Source organism: Molossus molossus, unplaced genomic scaffold (assembly GCF_014108415.1).
Source record: "Molossus molossus isolate mMolMol1 unplaced genomic scaffold, mMolMol1.p scaffold_m16_p_9, whole genome shotgun sequence".
NCBI classification, from domain to species: Eukaryota; Metazoa; Chordata; class Mammalia; order Chiroptera; family Molossidae; genus Molossus; species Molossus molossus.
In genome coordinates, this window is record NW_023425403.1 from 101,231,655 (window position 1) to 101,247,012 (window position 15,358).

Sequence of the window (15,358 nt, forward strand, 5' to 3'; positions counted from 1 at the left end):
GTGAGGCGGGAGTGAGGCGGGAGTGAGGAAGAGGGGGTCATTGGGGGGAAAATGTGGAACATCTGTAACACATTTTACATCCAACAATAAAGATTTAAAAAATAAAAAATAAAAAAAGAAAACCCCAAAGACTCCATCAAAATCTACTAGGCATAATAAATGAATTTCGCGAACTTGCAGGATACACAATTAACGTCAAGAAATTTATGTCATTTTTATACACCAGTGATGAACTCACAGAAAGAGAAACTAAGAAAACAATCCCATTTACAATAATGGCAAAAAAATCAAGATACCTAGGAATAAACTTAACCATAAAAGTAAAGGATCTATTTGCAGAAAACTACAGAACATTGAAAAAAGAAATATAGGAAGCTATAAAAAAGTGGAAGCACATACCCTGTTCATGGATTGGAATAATTAACATCATTAAAATGTCCATACTACCCAAAGCAATCTATAGATTCAATGCAATCCCCATCAAAATACCAATGACATATTTCACAGAACTAGAACAAATACTTCAAAAGTTCATATGGAAGCAAAAAGACCCCAAATAACCACAGCAATCTTGAAAAAGAAGGACAAAGTAGGTGGGATCACAATACCAGATATCACGTTATACTACAAAGCTACTGTAATCAAAACAGCCTGGTAGTGGCACAAGAACAGGCATATAGACCAGTGGAACAGAACAGCGACCCGAGAATTGGACCCAATACAATATGCTCAATTAATATTTGACAAAGGTGGCAAGAGCATACAGTGGAGTAAAGACAGCCTCTTTAATAAATGGTGTTGGGAAAATTGGACAGCTACATGCAAAAAAAAAAAAAAAATGAAACTAGGCCATCAATTTACACCATATACAAAAATAAACTCAAAATAGATTAAAAAAAAAAAAAAAAACTAAATGTGACCCGTGAATCCATAAAAATCCTAGAAGAAAATGTAGGCAACAAAATTTCGGACATTATACGCAGCAGAATTTTCACTGATACATCACCTAAGGCAACAGAAACAAAGGAGAAAATGAACACATGGGACTACATCAAACTCAAAAGCTTCTGCACAGCAAAGAAACAACCACCAAAATGGAAAGGCAACCCACTGTATGGGAGAGCAACATTGCCAATTAAAAATCAGATAAAGGGTTAATTTCCAAAATATATAGTGTACTCATACAACTCAACAAAAGGAAGACAAAGAACCCAATGAAAAAAAAAATGAGGACAGGAACTACATAGACATTTCTCCAAACAGGACATACAAATGGCTAAGAGACATATGAAGAATTGCCCAGCATCACTAATCATCAGAGAGATACAAATTAAAACAACAATGAGATATCACCTCACACCTGTCCGAATGGCCACCATCAACAAATCATCAAACAACAAGTATTGGCAAGGGTCTGGAGAAAAGGGGACTCTAGTATACTGCTGGTGGGAATGCAGACTGGTGCAGCCACTATGGAAATCAATATGGTGTTACTTCAAAAACTTAAAAATTGAACTTCCATTTGACCCAGTGATCCCACTTCTAGAAATATACCCTAAGAAGCCTGAAACACCAATCAGAAAGAATATATGTACCCCCATGTTCATAGCAGCACTATTTACAATAGCTAATATCTGGAAACAGCCATCAGTAGATGAATGGATAAAAAAAGCTGTGGTACATATACATAATGGAGTACTATGCAGCTGTAAGAAAGAAAGATCTCTTATCTTTTGAGACAACATGGAGGACCTGGAAAGTATTATCCTAAGTGAAACAAGCCAAGCAGAAAAAGACAAATACCACATGATCTCACTTATTTGTGGAATATAATAAACATAACAGTCTGAGGAACAGGGTAGACCCAGAGATGTGGAAGTAGGGTGCAGACTGATAACTCCCAGAAAAGAGGGTGGTGGGGGAAGGGAAGAGATAAACCACAGATCTTATATGCATGTATGCATAACCAATGGACATAGACAACAATGCTGGGGATGGGGTCAGGGGGATGTGGAGGAGGGTGTCAATGGGGTAAAAAAGGAGAAACATCTGTAACAAAAATAAAATTTAAAAAATAATAAGAATAATAAAAATAAATAAATAAACAGTGGTATATTTACACAATGGAATTTTCACACAGCTGTGAAAAAGAAGGAAATCTTACCTTTTTCATCATCATAGATGGACCTGAACATTATTACACTAAGTGCAATAAGCCAGTCAGGAAAAGACAAATAGCATATGATCTCACTTATATGTGGGCTCTAATAAACAAAATGAACTGATGAATATAATAGAAACAGAGCCATAGATACATGGGACAGGTTGATACCTGTCAGTGTGGAGGGGGGTTGTGGGACTGGATGAAAGAAGGTGAAAGAATTAGCCAAAAAACTTTTATACATAACATAGACACAGACAAAAGAGTGATGATAGCTGAAGGAAAAGGAGGGTGCAGATGAGCAAAGGGATGGAAAATGGGGACAGAAAGAGACTTTGCTTGGGATGATGGATTTACAATGCAATGTGTAGATGATGTTTTATTGAGTTGTACACTTGAAACATTTATGGTTTTGCAAACCAATGTCACTCCAATAAATTGGATTAAAAGTAAATTTAAAGAAAGAATTTGTGTTTGGTTTTTTTTTTGACAAATAGAGACAGAATTACTGTGTATTTCTTTGTCTCTTGTTATAGTTTTTGTTTTAACGTCTATTTTGTCTGGTATAAGTATTGTGCTCTAGCATTTTTTGTTTTGTTTCATTTTCATTTTCATGAATTATTTTTTCTATCCCTTTACTTTCAGTCTCTGTATGTCTTTCTTTCTGAAGTGAATGTCTTATAAGAAGCATACATAAGGGTCTTGTTTTCTTAACCATTCACCCACTTTCTGTCTTTTGATTGGAGTATTTAAACTATTTACATTTAAAGTAATTGTTGATGGATATGTAGTTATTATCATTTTATTATTCATGTTTTTATTGTTGTTGTTGTTGTTGTTGTTGTTGTTGTTGTTGTTATTGAAGTCCTTTTAGCCGTGGCCAGTTTAACTCAGTGGTTAGAGCATCAGCCAGCAGATTAAAGAGTCCTGGGTTCAATCTCAGCCAAGGGCATGTACCTCGGTTGGGGTTCATCCCTGACCCCAGCTGGGGTCGTGTGGGAAGCAACCAATCAATGTCTCTCTCTCATATTGATGTTTCTCTCTCTCTCTCTCTCTCTCTCTCTCTCTCTCTATCTCTCCCTCCCTCCCTCTCTTCCTTACTCCTACTCCATTCTGTCTGAAGATAATTGGAAACATATTCTCGAATGAGGATTAAAAGAAAAAAATAAGTCATTTTAACATTTTCTGTAATACTGGATTGGTGGTGATTAATTTTTTCAGGTTTTTCTTGTCTGGGAAGCTCTTTATCTGACCTTTGATTTTAAATTATAGCTTTGCTGGGTAAAGCAATCTTGGTTGTAGGACCTTGCTTTTCATCACTTTGACTATTTAGTGCCAATTCCTTCTGGCCTGCAAAGACTCTGTTGAGAAATCAACTGAGTCTTATGGGAGCTCCCTTGTTGGTAACTGTCTTTCTCTTGATACTTTTAAGATTCTCTCTTTGTCTTTAACATTTTGCATTTTAATTATGATGTGTCTTGGTGTGGTCCTCTTTGGGTTCATCTTGTTTGGGACTCTCTATGATTCCTGGACTTGTATGTCTATTTCTTTCACCAGGTGAATAACATTTTTTGTCACTATTTCTTCAAATAGCTTTTCAATTCTTTTTCTCTCTCTTCTTCTCCTGGTACCCCTGTGATGTGAATGTTAGTACACATGATATTATACCAGAGTTCCCTTATACCGTCCTATTTTTTGTTTATACTATTTTCTTTTTACTATTCTGATTGGCTGATTTTTGCTACTTTATCTACCAAATCACTAATTTGATTATGTTTCAGATAATTTATTGTTGATTCCCTGTAATGTATTCTTCATTTCAGCTTTTGTAGTCTTCATTTCTGACTGGTTGTTTTTTATGTTTTCTATTTCGATTTTTATGCTTTCGATCTCTCTGTTGATGTTCTCACTGAGATCATTCAGCATCCTTACAACCAGTGTTCTGAACTCTCCATCTGGTTGATTGTTTGTCTTGATTTGTTTAGTTCTTTTTCTGGAGTTTTGTTCCATTCTTCCATTTGGGACATGTTTCTTTGTCTCCTCATTTTGACTGCCTCCTTGTGTTTGTTTCTCCATATTAGGTAGAGCTGTCATGTCTCTGTCTTGGTAGAGTGGCCTAATGTATTAGGTGTTCTGTGGGGCTCAGTAGCACAGCGTCCCTCATAACCTGAGCTGGGTGCCCCAGGATTATTTCTTGTGTGGGTTGCATGTGCCCTCTTTCTGTAGTTGAGCCATGATTGTTGTTGGCACTTCAATGGATGGGATTGACCTTCGGGCTTATTGGTTGTGAAACTGGCCATGACTACTGTGGAGGAAATGTTGTGCTTTGCAGACCTCTGGTCCCTGCCTACTCTGTCCTTTGGGTGTGTTGTTTGTGGAGATGGCTGTGTGGTGCCTTGTTATAGTCTAAGCTGGCCACCAGGTGTATTGGTTATGCTACCTCTTAGGAGGGGCTCTGGTCTTGGATCAGGTTAGTTGCTGCCTGTGCCCAGTCCCAAACCAACTCTTATGAGCTACAAAGTGATTTGCAGATGGTTTCCACTTGTGCTATGCTGCAAGGTGCCTGGAAGAAGCTGAGCTGTGAACTGAGGCTGACTGCCACTAGTGTCAGGCTTAAGGCTGGTTAGCAAGAGACATAGGGCATGTTGAGGCCACATGCTATTCATCTGGGGGTTTTGAGCCTTTGATAAATTTTGTAAAAGTCCAAAGCATGAGCCCAGACAAGCCATTTGTATAGAAAAGCCACTAGAAGCAGCTTGGGTGGACCTGCAAGTTGCGTGGGGAATCATGAGGGTGGGGTGAGTGGTGTTAACCAGGGTGATGGAAACTCAGACATGGCATCTGCATCTGTAAGGAGAGGGCTCAGCAAAGGGACAATGGCTTCTGCAAGCACTTCAGTCTGGGAGAAAGCTGCCCCTGCAACCCTCTCCCTGAAGCCAGACAATTTAGTTCCTCCCCATATGTCCCTGGTGCTTTTTGAGCTGCTGTCCCAGCACAAAAGCTCAGAGCAAGTGAATCCATCAGTGAGTAAATCCATGCACCCCAGCTCTTCAAGTGGAAAGTCTGTGTGGAACTCCAGCAGTTCTCAGTCTCACTCAGCAACTATCCCCACTGGTTTCCACAGCCAGAAGTTATGGGGACTTCTCTTCCTGGCACTGGAATCCTGGGCTGGGGAACCTGGTGTTAGGCTGGGACCCCACAATCCTCAAGAGAGACCTCCACAACAAAGATATCCTCCTGATTTTTAGCTGCCACGCGTGGATTCTGTGTTTCCACCCTCTTACCAAACTTCAGGCAGTTCTCAATGACGGTTGTTTTGTAGTTTGGTTGTATTTTTGATGTGGCTGTGGGAGGAGATGAGTCCAGAGTTTACCTACTTTACCATCTTAACCAGAAAACTCCAGAAGTTTCTTTAAAATGCACATACCAAATGAACTACCTTAGATGTTTATCCAAGCGGAAAGTATATGTTTACATAAAGACATAAACATAAATAAAGAAGCTTTATTTGTATTAGCCAAAAACTAGAAACAAACCCAATATCCATCAACAGGTAAATGGATAAACTATGATGTATCCATAGTGTATCTACAATGCAATGCTGCTCAGCAAAAATAAAGAAAGAGTTATTGATACACATTCCAACATGAATGAGTCTCAATGTCAAAAAAAATTAGGCCAACTGAAGGAAGCTAGATTAAAAACAAAACCATACTATATGATTTTATTTATATAAAATTCTAAAAAATGCAAATAAATTTTTGGTGCTTGGGAAGAAAAGATGGTGAGGAGGGGCTACAAAGGAGCAGGAGGAAACTATTGGGGTAATAGATGAGTTTATTATCTTGATTGTAGTGATGGTTTTGGGCTATGTACCCATGCCAAAATTTATCAAACTATATATCCTTTAAATATATGTGGTTTATTGTATGTCAATTATACATCAATAAATTGTTACCAAACTAAAGGGGTTTGTTTGTCTGTATGCAACAAAGCTCAATAAAACGTGAACAGAAGTTTACAGCAAAAACAAAATGAAGTTTTACTTAATAAAATGGCACCAAGCCTAGAGACACAGGTGAGCAAGTTCTCTAAAACCTAGCTTCCCAGTGGCCTCTAGGGGATACATTATATAGAAGAAAAATTATTAGTCATGCCCAGCCGGTGTGGCTCAGTAGTTGAGCGTCAACCCATGCACCAAGAGGTTGCTGGTTTGATTCCTGGTCAAGGCACATGCCCAGGTTATGGGCTCAATCCCCAGTGGGGGGAGGGGCATGCAGGAGGTGGCCAATCGATGTTTTCTCTCATCAATGTTTCTATCTCTCTCTCCCTCTCCCTTCCTCTCTCTCTCAAATCAATAAAGAAATAAAAAAAAAATTTTTAAATTATTAGTCATGTTGACTAAGGGAGTCAGGGTGGAAGGTAGGGGTAGTTATTCATTGTATCCGGTCCTGATATCAGCCATGCTCATTCTGTCTGGTTTCATGAGGGTGTGGTCAATAGCTACCATTTACAGGAAACTATGTTCCCTTGATCAACAGACTTGAGGCTTTATTCTTAAGACAGTTTGAGGGACCAGAACCTGATGTCCTACAGGCTTACTGATTAAGGGAGTGAAAGGGCAGCATGTGCAACGGTGGAAGGATCTGGCTAAAAGGACATAAGTGAGTCACAGTGTTATTAGACTGGACAAAGCTAGCTTGAATTAAGGGGAAAACCATTTTCTCTTTCTTTCTTTCTTTCTTTCTTTCTTTCTTTCTTTCTTTCTTTCATCACCCGAGAACATGCTTAGATAGAGGGGGGGAGAGAGAGAGAGAGAGAGACATTGGTGTGAGAGAGAATCATCAATCAGTTGCCTTCTGTACCAAACAGGGATTGAACCCACAACCCAGGTATGTGTCCTGACGGGAAATCGAACCCGCAACCTTTTAGTGCACAGGAAAACATTCAACAGAGCCACTTTGTCTGGGGCAGGAAAACTCATATTAAGAAAATGAAGTTCCTGTGCGGTTACAAAAATTAGCTTTTATTTTTATTTATTTATTTATTTTAATCCTCACCCAAGGATATTTTTTCCTTTTATCTTCTGATAGAGTGTGAGGGGGAGAGAGAGAAACATCAATGCGAGAGACACACATCAACTGGCTGCCTCCCGAGCAACCCTGACCAAATCTGGGGACAACCACAACTGAGGTACGTGCCCTTGACCAGAATGGAACCCATGACTCTTTGATCTGTGGACCTACACTCCAACCACTGTGTAAAATCAGCCAGGACACAAAAGTTTGCTTTAAAAGTCCCTGGCACACACCTATTTATTGATTTATCTGTAGTACTGAGAAAGTTGGCAATTTTCTCCTGTTTGAAATGTGCTCCTTCCAGGGTTCCAGAACATCACTCCCCGAGCCACACCACCGTGTATGCAGCAAGAGGCTACACAGCCTCAGCTGCAGAGATGAGATGAGAGTGTAGGCCTGTTGATTTTTTGTTGTTATTAATCCTCACCCGAGAATATTTTTCCATTAATTTTTTTTTTTTTTTTTGATAGAGTGGAAGGGAGGGAGGGGGAGAAAGAGAGAAACATCCATGTGAGAGAGATACATCAATTGGTTGCCTCCCACATAACTCCAGCCAGGGCTGGAGACCAAACCTAAAACCCAGTAAGTGCCCTTGACTGGGAATCAAACCCATGACCATTCAGCCTGAAGGCCAACATTCTAACCGCTGAGCCAAACTGGCCAAGGTTAGGCCTGTTGGTTTTTGAGCAGAGAGATCTATTATCCTGAGCAGCCACCACAATCACAGAAAAACAGAGAGTTCTCAACAGTCTGCAAATCCAAACGTCTCAAAAAATACTTTCACATTTCCTGCTGCTACGACACCATATTGGGGAAAGGTTAATGTTTAGGGGGTGTTTGCCATTTTTAATCATGTGTAAATGACTACCCTTATAAAATATGGAATTAAGGAAAGACAAAAGGTTTCAGGGACCACCTCCCAATTAACCCAACAGCCTTCCAATGTGCCTCTCATAGCTGCCCAGACGTGAGGAGTTGCCACCCAGTTGCCTGGATGAGCCATTCGGCTTTGAAGCTATCGCTCCAACAAATGTGGTGCAAAGGGTAGGACTTGGCTGGGTTTCATTGTCCTTGGATGCAGGGCAGACACACATCTCTGGCTTGATCCCCAGCCCAACACATCACCCTGCTCATGTAAGAAGAGCAACTTTTGGTGTTTTGTCTTGAAGGATGTTTGCTGGTTTCTGTTCTGAAAGAGCTGCATTTAATACCAGTCTTTGCAGATGATACTCATCTTGATCTCTCCTACTTAAATGGATCATCATTTGACCTGGTTTTGAAGAATAACACAGAACAGATATTCAAGTAGAATCTGCAGACATTTTGTGATTATTTCTGGTATTACATTTTTTATCGTTTATGAGCTGATGACCACTTATGAAAGAGACCAGGAATCAGAGGAAATCACCATGACCCAACTAGAATTATCAGGGTGTTTCACTAACAAGGATCAAATTGATGCTTTAGTAATGGAGAAACCAACAAATGCCACCTCAGTATTATCTTATATTAAACCTGGACATCTTTGGGTCTTTTTAAAGTCTCTTGAACGTTTTTTAAAAAAAATGAACTCTGGCTTTAAAAACTTATTTGAATAAAACAAAAAATAGAAAGAGCAACTTTTTCACTCTTCATTATTCCTGGAGCTATGACACTGAGGGCTTAAAGAAATGGCAAGTCACGGTGTTTTCAAAAAGCTCCCTTGCCTTACTAGACAATTGAGTAACTTTGAGGTCTACTGCCAACTTTTTGGTTTGCCCAATAGTTACCCAAATATATTATGACATATGCTCATTTAATAAGTCACTACATGTGGTTTGAATTCAAGAGAAAAAAATTCCCGATTGTGGATCTGTGGTTTTACCAGGAAGTTAAAATGCAAAGTCAGGGAATATCAGCCCAAATTTCTGTCTAACACCCTGAATCACAGTTGTTAATCCTTCTAGGAGTCACATGCTTAGATATTGACAGGCACCTGTTTTGAAAGTCCTCTGTTTTACTAAATTCAAGGTTATCATGGGTAATAGTCAAATTTAGTTACTACCAAACTTAATTTTCAATTCTTTTTCCAGGAAGCTTTCAGCTGCATTTGTCTTTCAGATGGTGTCAAAGAGGTTCAAAGATCTTGCTATGTATTTTTATGTTGACTTCCTCCAGACAGAGATTTAATCCCCTGTTCTACAAGAGAGGCATTCCTTTCTCTTTCTGGCAAGAAAATAAACCCTGTTTGGTGCAACCTTAGCCCAAATACCAGGCAGCCCCACTTGACTAGGAGAATGCGTGTGTTAAGATAAAGGAGAAATACCACTTCGGCCGCAGTGCAAGGCAGAAGCCAGGAGCCCAGGGAGCTGTGATTGCTATTGGCTCTTTTAGGATACAGAAGCCAGCTGGCTAGAAGATACTATTAGTTCTCTAATCTATAAAGGGGTATTTGTATTATGAATTAGTATTGAAGGACATGAGAAGGTCAGAGAGATGCGGGGAGATAAAAGCAATCAAATCAACCAGTGCCCCAAGACCCACCTTCCCTTTAAGGTGAGGTGTTCTAAGCAAATAGGCAGGGCTTTCTCTTTCTGTATAGACAAGAGTCTTAGCCAGTTATTTAAAGAGTTTCTTGCCTTGAGTCACTGAACCTTAGACATGGGACATGAGGAAGAGTGCGGAAGAATCTAATCTTACATGGAGTGGCAATGTTGAAACTGTTTTTTAACTTTGAACTTTGAAACAGAGAGAGAGAGACCAAATTATTCTGGTATTATATAATATAGTAGGTAAAATAAACTTTATTTTAAAGAAATTGCCCATCAAAGATTGTGGCTAACATAAAGAAAAATAAAATACTGTGTAGCAAATTTCACCAATATAGACAGTTCAATGTGGGCAACTGAAATAATGGTTCAAATACTAAGAATTAATAAGAATAGTTGAAATTTAGTGAATATTTTATATGCCAGGCTCTATGTGCATATGAACTCATTAAATTCTCTCAACGAACACAATTTTTAATCTATTTTTTACATCCTAAAGGTATATGTGAGGAAGTTGTATATATGAGGGCAGAGAGCAGTCAATTGCCTAGGACCATAAACAGAAAAAGGACAGAGTAACCGGGTTCAGGCCAGTCAATCCCAAAATGTGTCACTTTGGCATATTGACAATTTTAACCTAAAGTTACTTAAGAAATAGCCAATGCAAAAAGGACACTTTGTCCCTCTAAAAGCAGGAAATAAATGCCCCAGGTGAAAGGTATCTTCCCTGTACCAGGAGGTAAAGAGATATTCTTATCAATAGAGATGGGAAATTCACGGCTGAGAAGGCTGTATAAACAAACCTTATTACTTCTTTACTAATTTACTACTCAAGACTAAACTTCTCTATCTTCTCTGTCAATTCTTCATAAATTTATTGGGGCTTTTTTGTTGTGTTTTTTTTTTTGTTTGTTTGTTTGTTTTCCTAAAAATATAAAAGCTGACTGCTTTAGTTATTTCTTTCAATCACATTCTGAAAGCTCCCATACATGCAAAGTTAAAATTTGTTTTCCTCCCATTGATGTCTTCTGTCAATTTAATTACTAGGCCGGCCACAGAACCTAGGAGGTTAGATGGGAAAACGTGTCCTCCCTTTCGAGAGCATGGATTCCATCGCAGCCTCAGTGAATCTAGATTCCTCCATAACATTCCCGATAGTCTGCTGGTCTTATGGGAGTGTGGTTAGTGGTTTTGTTCACTTGTTTTCATTGATGGGCTTGTTTTCTGTTTAGCTTATCTTTAGTTGAGAAGTAGGTCCGGGAGTACTGAAGGCATATTTTAGTGTGCACAGAGACAGTCTGTGCACGTGTGCGCATAGACAGCTGAAATGTCGGATTCAGGAGCAGAGCTCCCCGCCGAGAGGAGGCGCTGCACTGTAACGCGTGGAGGGTGGCCTGGGCGTCGGTCCTCACTGCGGTCCTGGCTGCACCGCTCATTAGTCCTGTGACTTAGGGCAAGCACAGTCTTTGAGCTCCTGTTCTTTATCAGTATATTGAGCCCTATCCTGCTTAAATATGCATATTAGAGGAATAAGACAGCATTTTCAACTCTCTTGAGCTTTTAATTACATTAAGAGTTTGTTTGACTCAAAACTTTCCACAGCGCATAGAGTGGTCATGGAAAATGTATCTTTTCATCTCCTATAGGTTTTTAAACCTTTTTTAAAATCTCATGGCACATACAAACTAATTACTAAAATTCTGCAGCACACCATATATATTTGCCAATCTGACAAAAAAAATAAGTATAATTTTTATTCATTCACACTAGATGGCTATTGCTGTGTTGGCTATTGTATTTTTTTTTTTTTTTTTTTTTCTGACAATCTAAGGGACAAGAGGTCAGTGTCGCTGACTAAATAGTGGGCACTGCATGTTTTAAAAGTTCTTGCAGCCCTGGCCAGTTTGTCTCAGCGGTTAGAGCATCGGCCTGCGGTCCAGAGAGACCCAGTTCAGGTTCCACTAAGGGCATGTACCTCGGTTGCAGTTTGTCCCTGGCCCTGGTTGGTTGTGTGGCTGGCAGCCACTCGATGTGTACCTTTCACGTCGATGTTTCTCTCTCTCTCTCTCTCTCCCTCCAACTCTACCTGAACAAAAATGGGAAAATGTCCTCAGGAGAGGATAAAAAAAAGTTCTTGCAGCACACTGGCTGAAAATCACTTCTCAAGCAGATCTGCAGGCATCATGGGAATGATGTTGCCTTTATAGTCTTGTAACTGTCGGCAGATCCATGACAGCTGTCTATGTAAGAATATCCAAACCTGCAGAGAATATTTTTAAAAATTTATTTGAGCCAAAAAGAGGATACACCTGAAGCGAGTTCTCAACAGACTGAAATAAATGCTTTGGAAAATAAGTTTGCAGTCCCTTTTATGCATTTGAAATTTAAAAAGAAACTGTAAGGAAGATTACATGGAGGTAGAAGAAACCTAGGTGGGGATTGGATTATTGGACAGTTAACAAGAATATGTGCTCCCTTGAGGGTGGTTATATCAAAGGTGTATTAACCTAGATGCACAAAAACCATAGACAGGACTTACTTAAGGCAAAGATAACCCTTTGACTACAGAAGATATGTACCTGAGGCATTATTATCCACCATAATCTGCCCCACTAGGAATCTATGATCAGGTCAACCAGTGAGATTACTTTCCATAGGACCCTGTGTTTTCTGTACATCAGGAAAAGGCAGAAGACTTGGGGCTCCTGGGGACAACTACCAGTTTTTTCCTGTTCTTTGTTTCCATTATCTCTTTCTGCCTTGATCTTCCATTTACAGTCAATAAATCAACAATTATTGCACTTCTATGCTAAGCAGTGGGTGAATGGGAATGAGTAGTTGCTTCCCTCAAGACATAAGCCTAGGCTTAAGGAACACAACCATTGGTCAAGGTTTTAGGTAAATACATAGCTCAGTAAAATAGTTGTTTGCCATTCAAGAAGACTGTGAGAAGTTGGAGGCACCAAGAATAAACAGACTTTTTTTATTTTATTTTATTTTTTTGCTATGTTCCTCTAGCGGGAACTAAACTCGGGACTCTCTGGTCCACAGGCCAACGCTCCAACCGCTGAGCCAAACTGGCCAGGGCCAGACTTCTTTTTTTAACATAGAAAATGTTTTATAAGGAAACGACACATAAGTAGTCTTGCAGCTGGTCTGGGGTGAAAAAAGGCCTGGGGGTGGGAAGTGCACAAGAGAAGAGAGACCAGAATTAGACAAGTGTGAGATCATGAAGGTCCTTACATAACATATGTACTTGATCTTCCAGGATTGAGGAATTATAAAAGGGTTTTAATTTTTTATCTTATTTAAGTTATTCTTGTGCTTTATAACAACTCCATAGGACCTCAAAATACCTGCTCTGGCTACTAAGAGAAAAATCAGAACCAGCCTGACTACATGTTTGGCAGGTGAAACATTCTCATTTGACGTTATTGAGAGACATATCTAGCATTAGAAACAATGAAGGTCAAGGAAGCAGTCTTCCTCCAGAGCAAAGCTATATGCTATTTAGTGCATAAAAATTTTGCAGGAGAACAAAATTCCTCCTTGCATTTCTCTTTTAAAAATGGAAGTATTTTTGAAAAATGGCGGCGGAGTAAATGGAAGCTACACAGACCATCTCCCAGGACCAAACTGGAATTACAACAAAAATAAAGACAACTCGTCAGGAAAAAGCAACAGGAAAGCAGCTTGGAGGACCAAATAACCAGGGACACTGACTTAATCCTGGTAGGCTTGCAGAAACGCAAGAGCGGGGTTGGGAGCCCACCATCGGCAGCAGCCTTAGCTGTGACCAGCGGCCTTAGCTGGGAGCGGCGCCCTCGGGTTAAACTCTCAGCGTCTCCACAGCGCAGAGCCAGGACAGAGGCTAAAATAGCAGCAGCCACTAACCTTGGGCTCCGGCAGAGGGGGGGCAGACTGGACTGGAACTGTTGGGGACACTCGGGATTTGGAGGGCGCTCAGAGCTTTTGCTGAGTTGCTGCCACGCAGGTCGATAGTCATCTTACTCCTTCCCAGGGCTCTGGGGAGAGGTGGTGGCCCCTTTCTCTGAGATTCAACCCACCTGGTGGCCATTAAAATGCAAATTAAGGCCCATTAACAACCAGCATCTGCCCTACCCTCAAGAAATCCCCTTATGCTGAGCACCTGAGGGAGTTTTTCATTCAACTGAAAACCCAAGGCTCTTCAAGTAACCATTACTGATAGCCTCCAAGCAAAAAAACTAGAGGATAACTGTACCAATCGTGAGCTAGAAACTCTAATGAGGAAAGTAAGACTTGACAGTGGTGTTTAACATGGGTCCTCTCAGGCTCATGCAAACCCAGGAGAGGGAGCCACAAACAACAGAACACCAACAACCACAAGAAAAATTTGGCAGGCTCCAAAGCCCACTGTGATAACCAAAATGGTTAAACAAAGAAACAAATGCCAAATGAAAGAACAAGAGATCTCTACCAAAGATGAGATAAATGAGGTGCAGTGAAGCAAGTTAACAAAACTAGAATTCAGAGCCATGATCTTAAGGAAGCTCAACAGCATGTGTAAGAACATGAGCACCATGAGCAAAGACATAGACATGTTGAAAATCGACCAGCTGGAAAATTAAAAACCACCAAGAAGAAATGAAGAATGACATATCAGAAATAAAGAACACATTGGAAAGTCTAAATAGCAGAGTAGAGGAAGCTAAGAACCGGATCAGTGAATTAGAAGATAGGGTAGAAAAAAATCAACCAAACAGAAAACCAAAAAAAAAAATTAAAAAGCAGGAAGACAGCTTAAGAGAACTGTGGGACAACTGGAAAGGTAATAACATTCGCATCATAGTAGTCCCCAAAGAAGAAGAAAATGAGCAAGGGTTAGAGAATACATTTGAAAAAATAGTGACAGAAAACTTCCCTAATTTAGTGAAGAAAGAAGGCATTCACATTCAAGAAGCACAGAGATTCCCAAGTAAAAAGAACCCAAACAGGTCCACACCAAGACACATAGTAATCAAATGCCAAAAATTAAAGACAAACAGAGAACTGAACGCAGCAAGAGATAAGCAACAGGTTACCTACAAACAAACCCCCATAAGGCTCTAAGTTGACTTCTCACAAGAAACACTGGCATGAGGTAAACAAGGTCATGAAAAACAAGGACCTGAATCCACAACTACTCTATCCAGCAAGGCTATCATTCAAAATAGAAGGTCAAATAAAGAGCTTCCCAGACCAAAAAAAAAAAGGCTAAGGGAATACATTAGCACAAAACCAGCACTGGAAGAAATGTTTAAAAGACTGCTGTAATTAGCAGGAGAAATAGGAAGAAAAATATAACCACACTAAACAAAAATGGCAATAAATAAGTAAATATCAATAATCACCTTAAGTGTAAATGTATTGAATGCTCCAATAAAAAGACATAGAGCAGCTGATTAGATAAGAAAGCATGACTCATCTATATGTTGTTTACAAAAGACCCACCTCACAACAAAAGACTCACATAGGTTGAAAGTGAAGAGATGGAAAAAAAACTTCCAAGCAAATGGAAAGGAAAAAAAAAAGCTGGGGTAGCAATACTTATATCTGATAAAATAGATTTC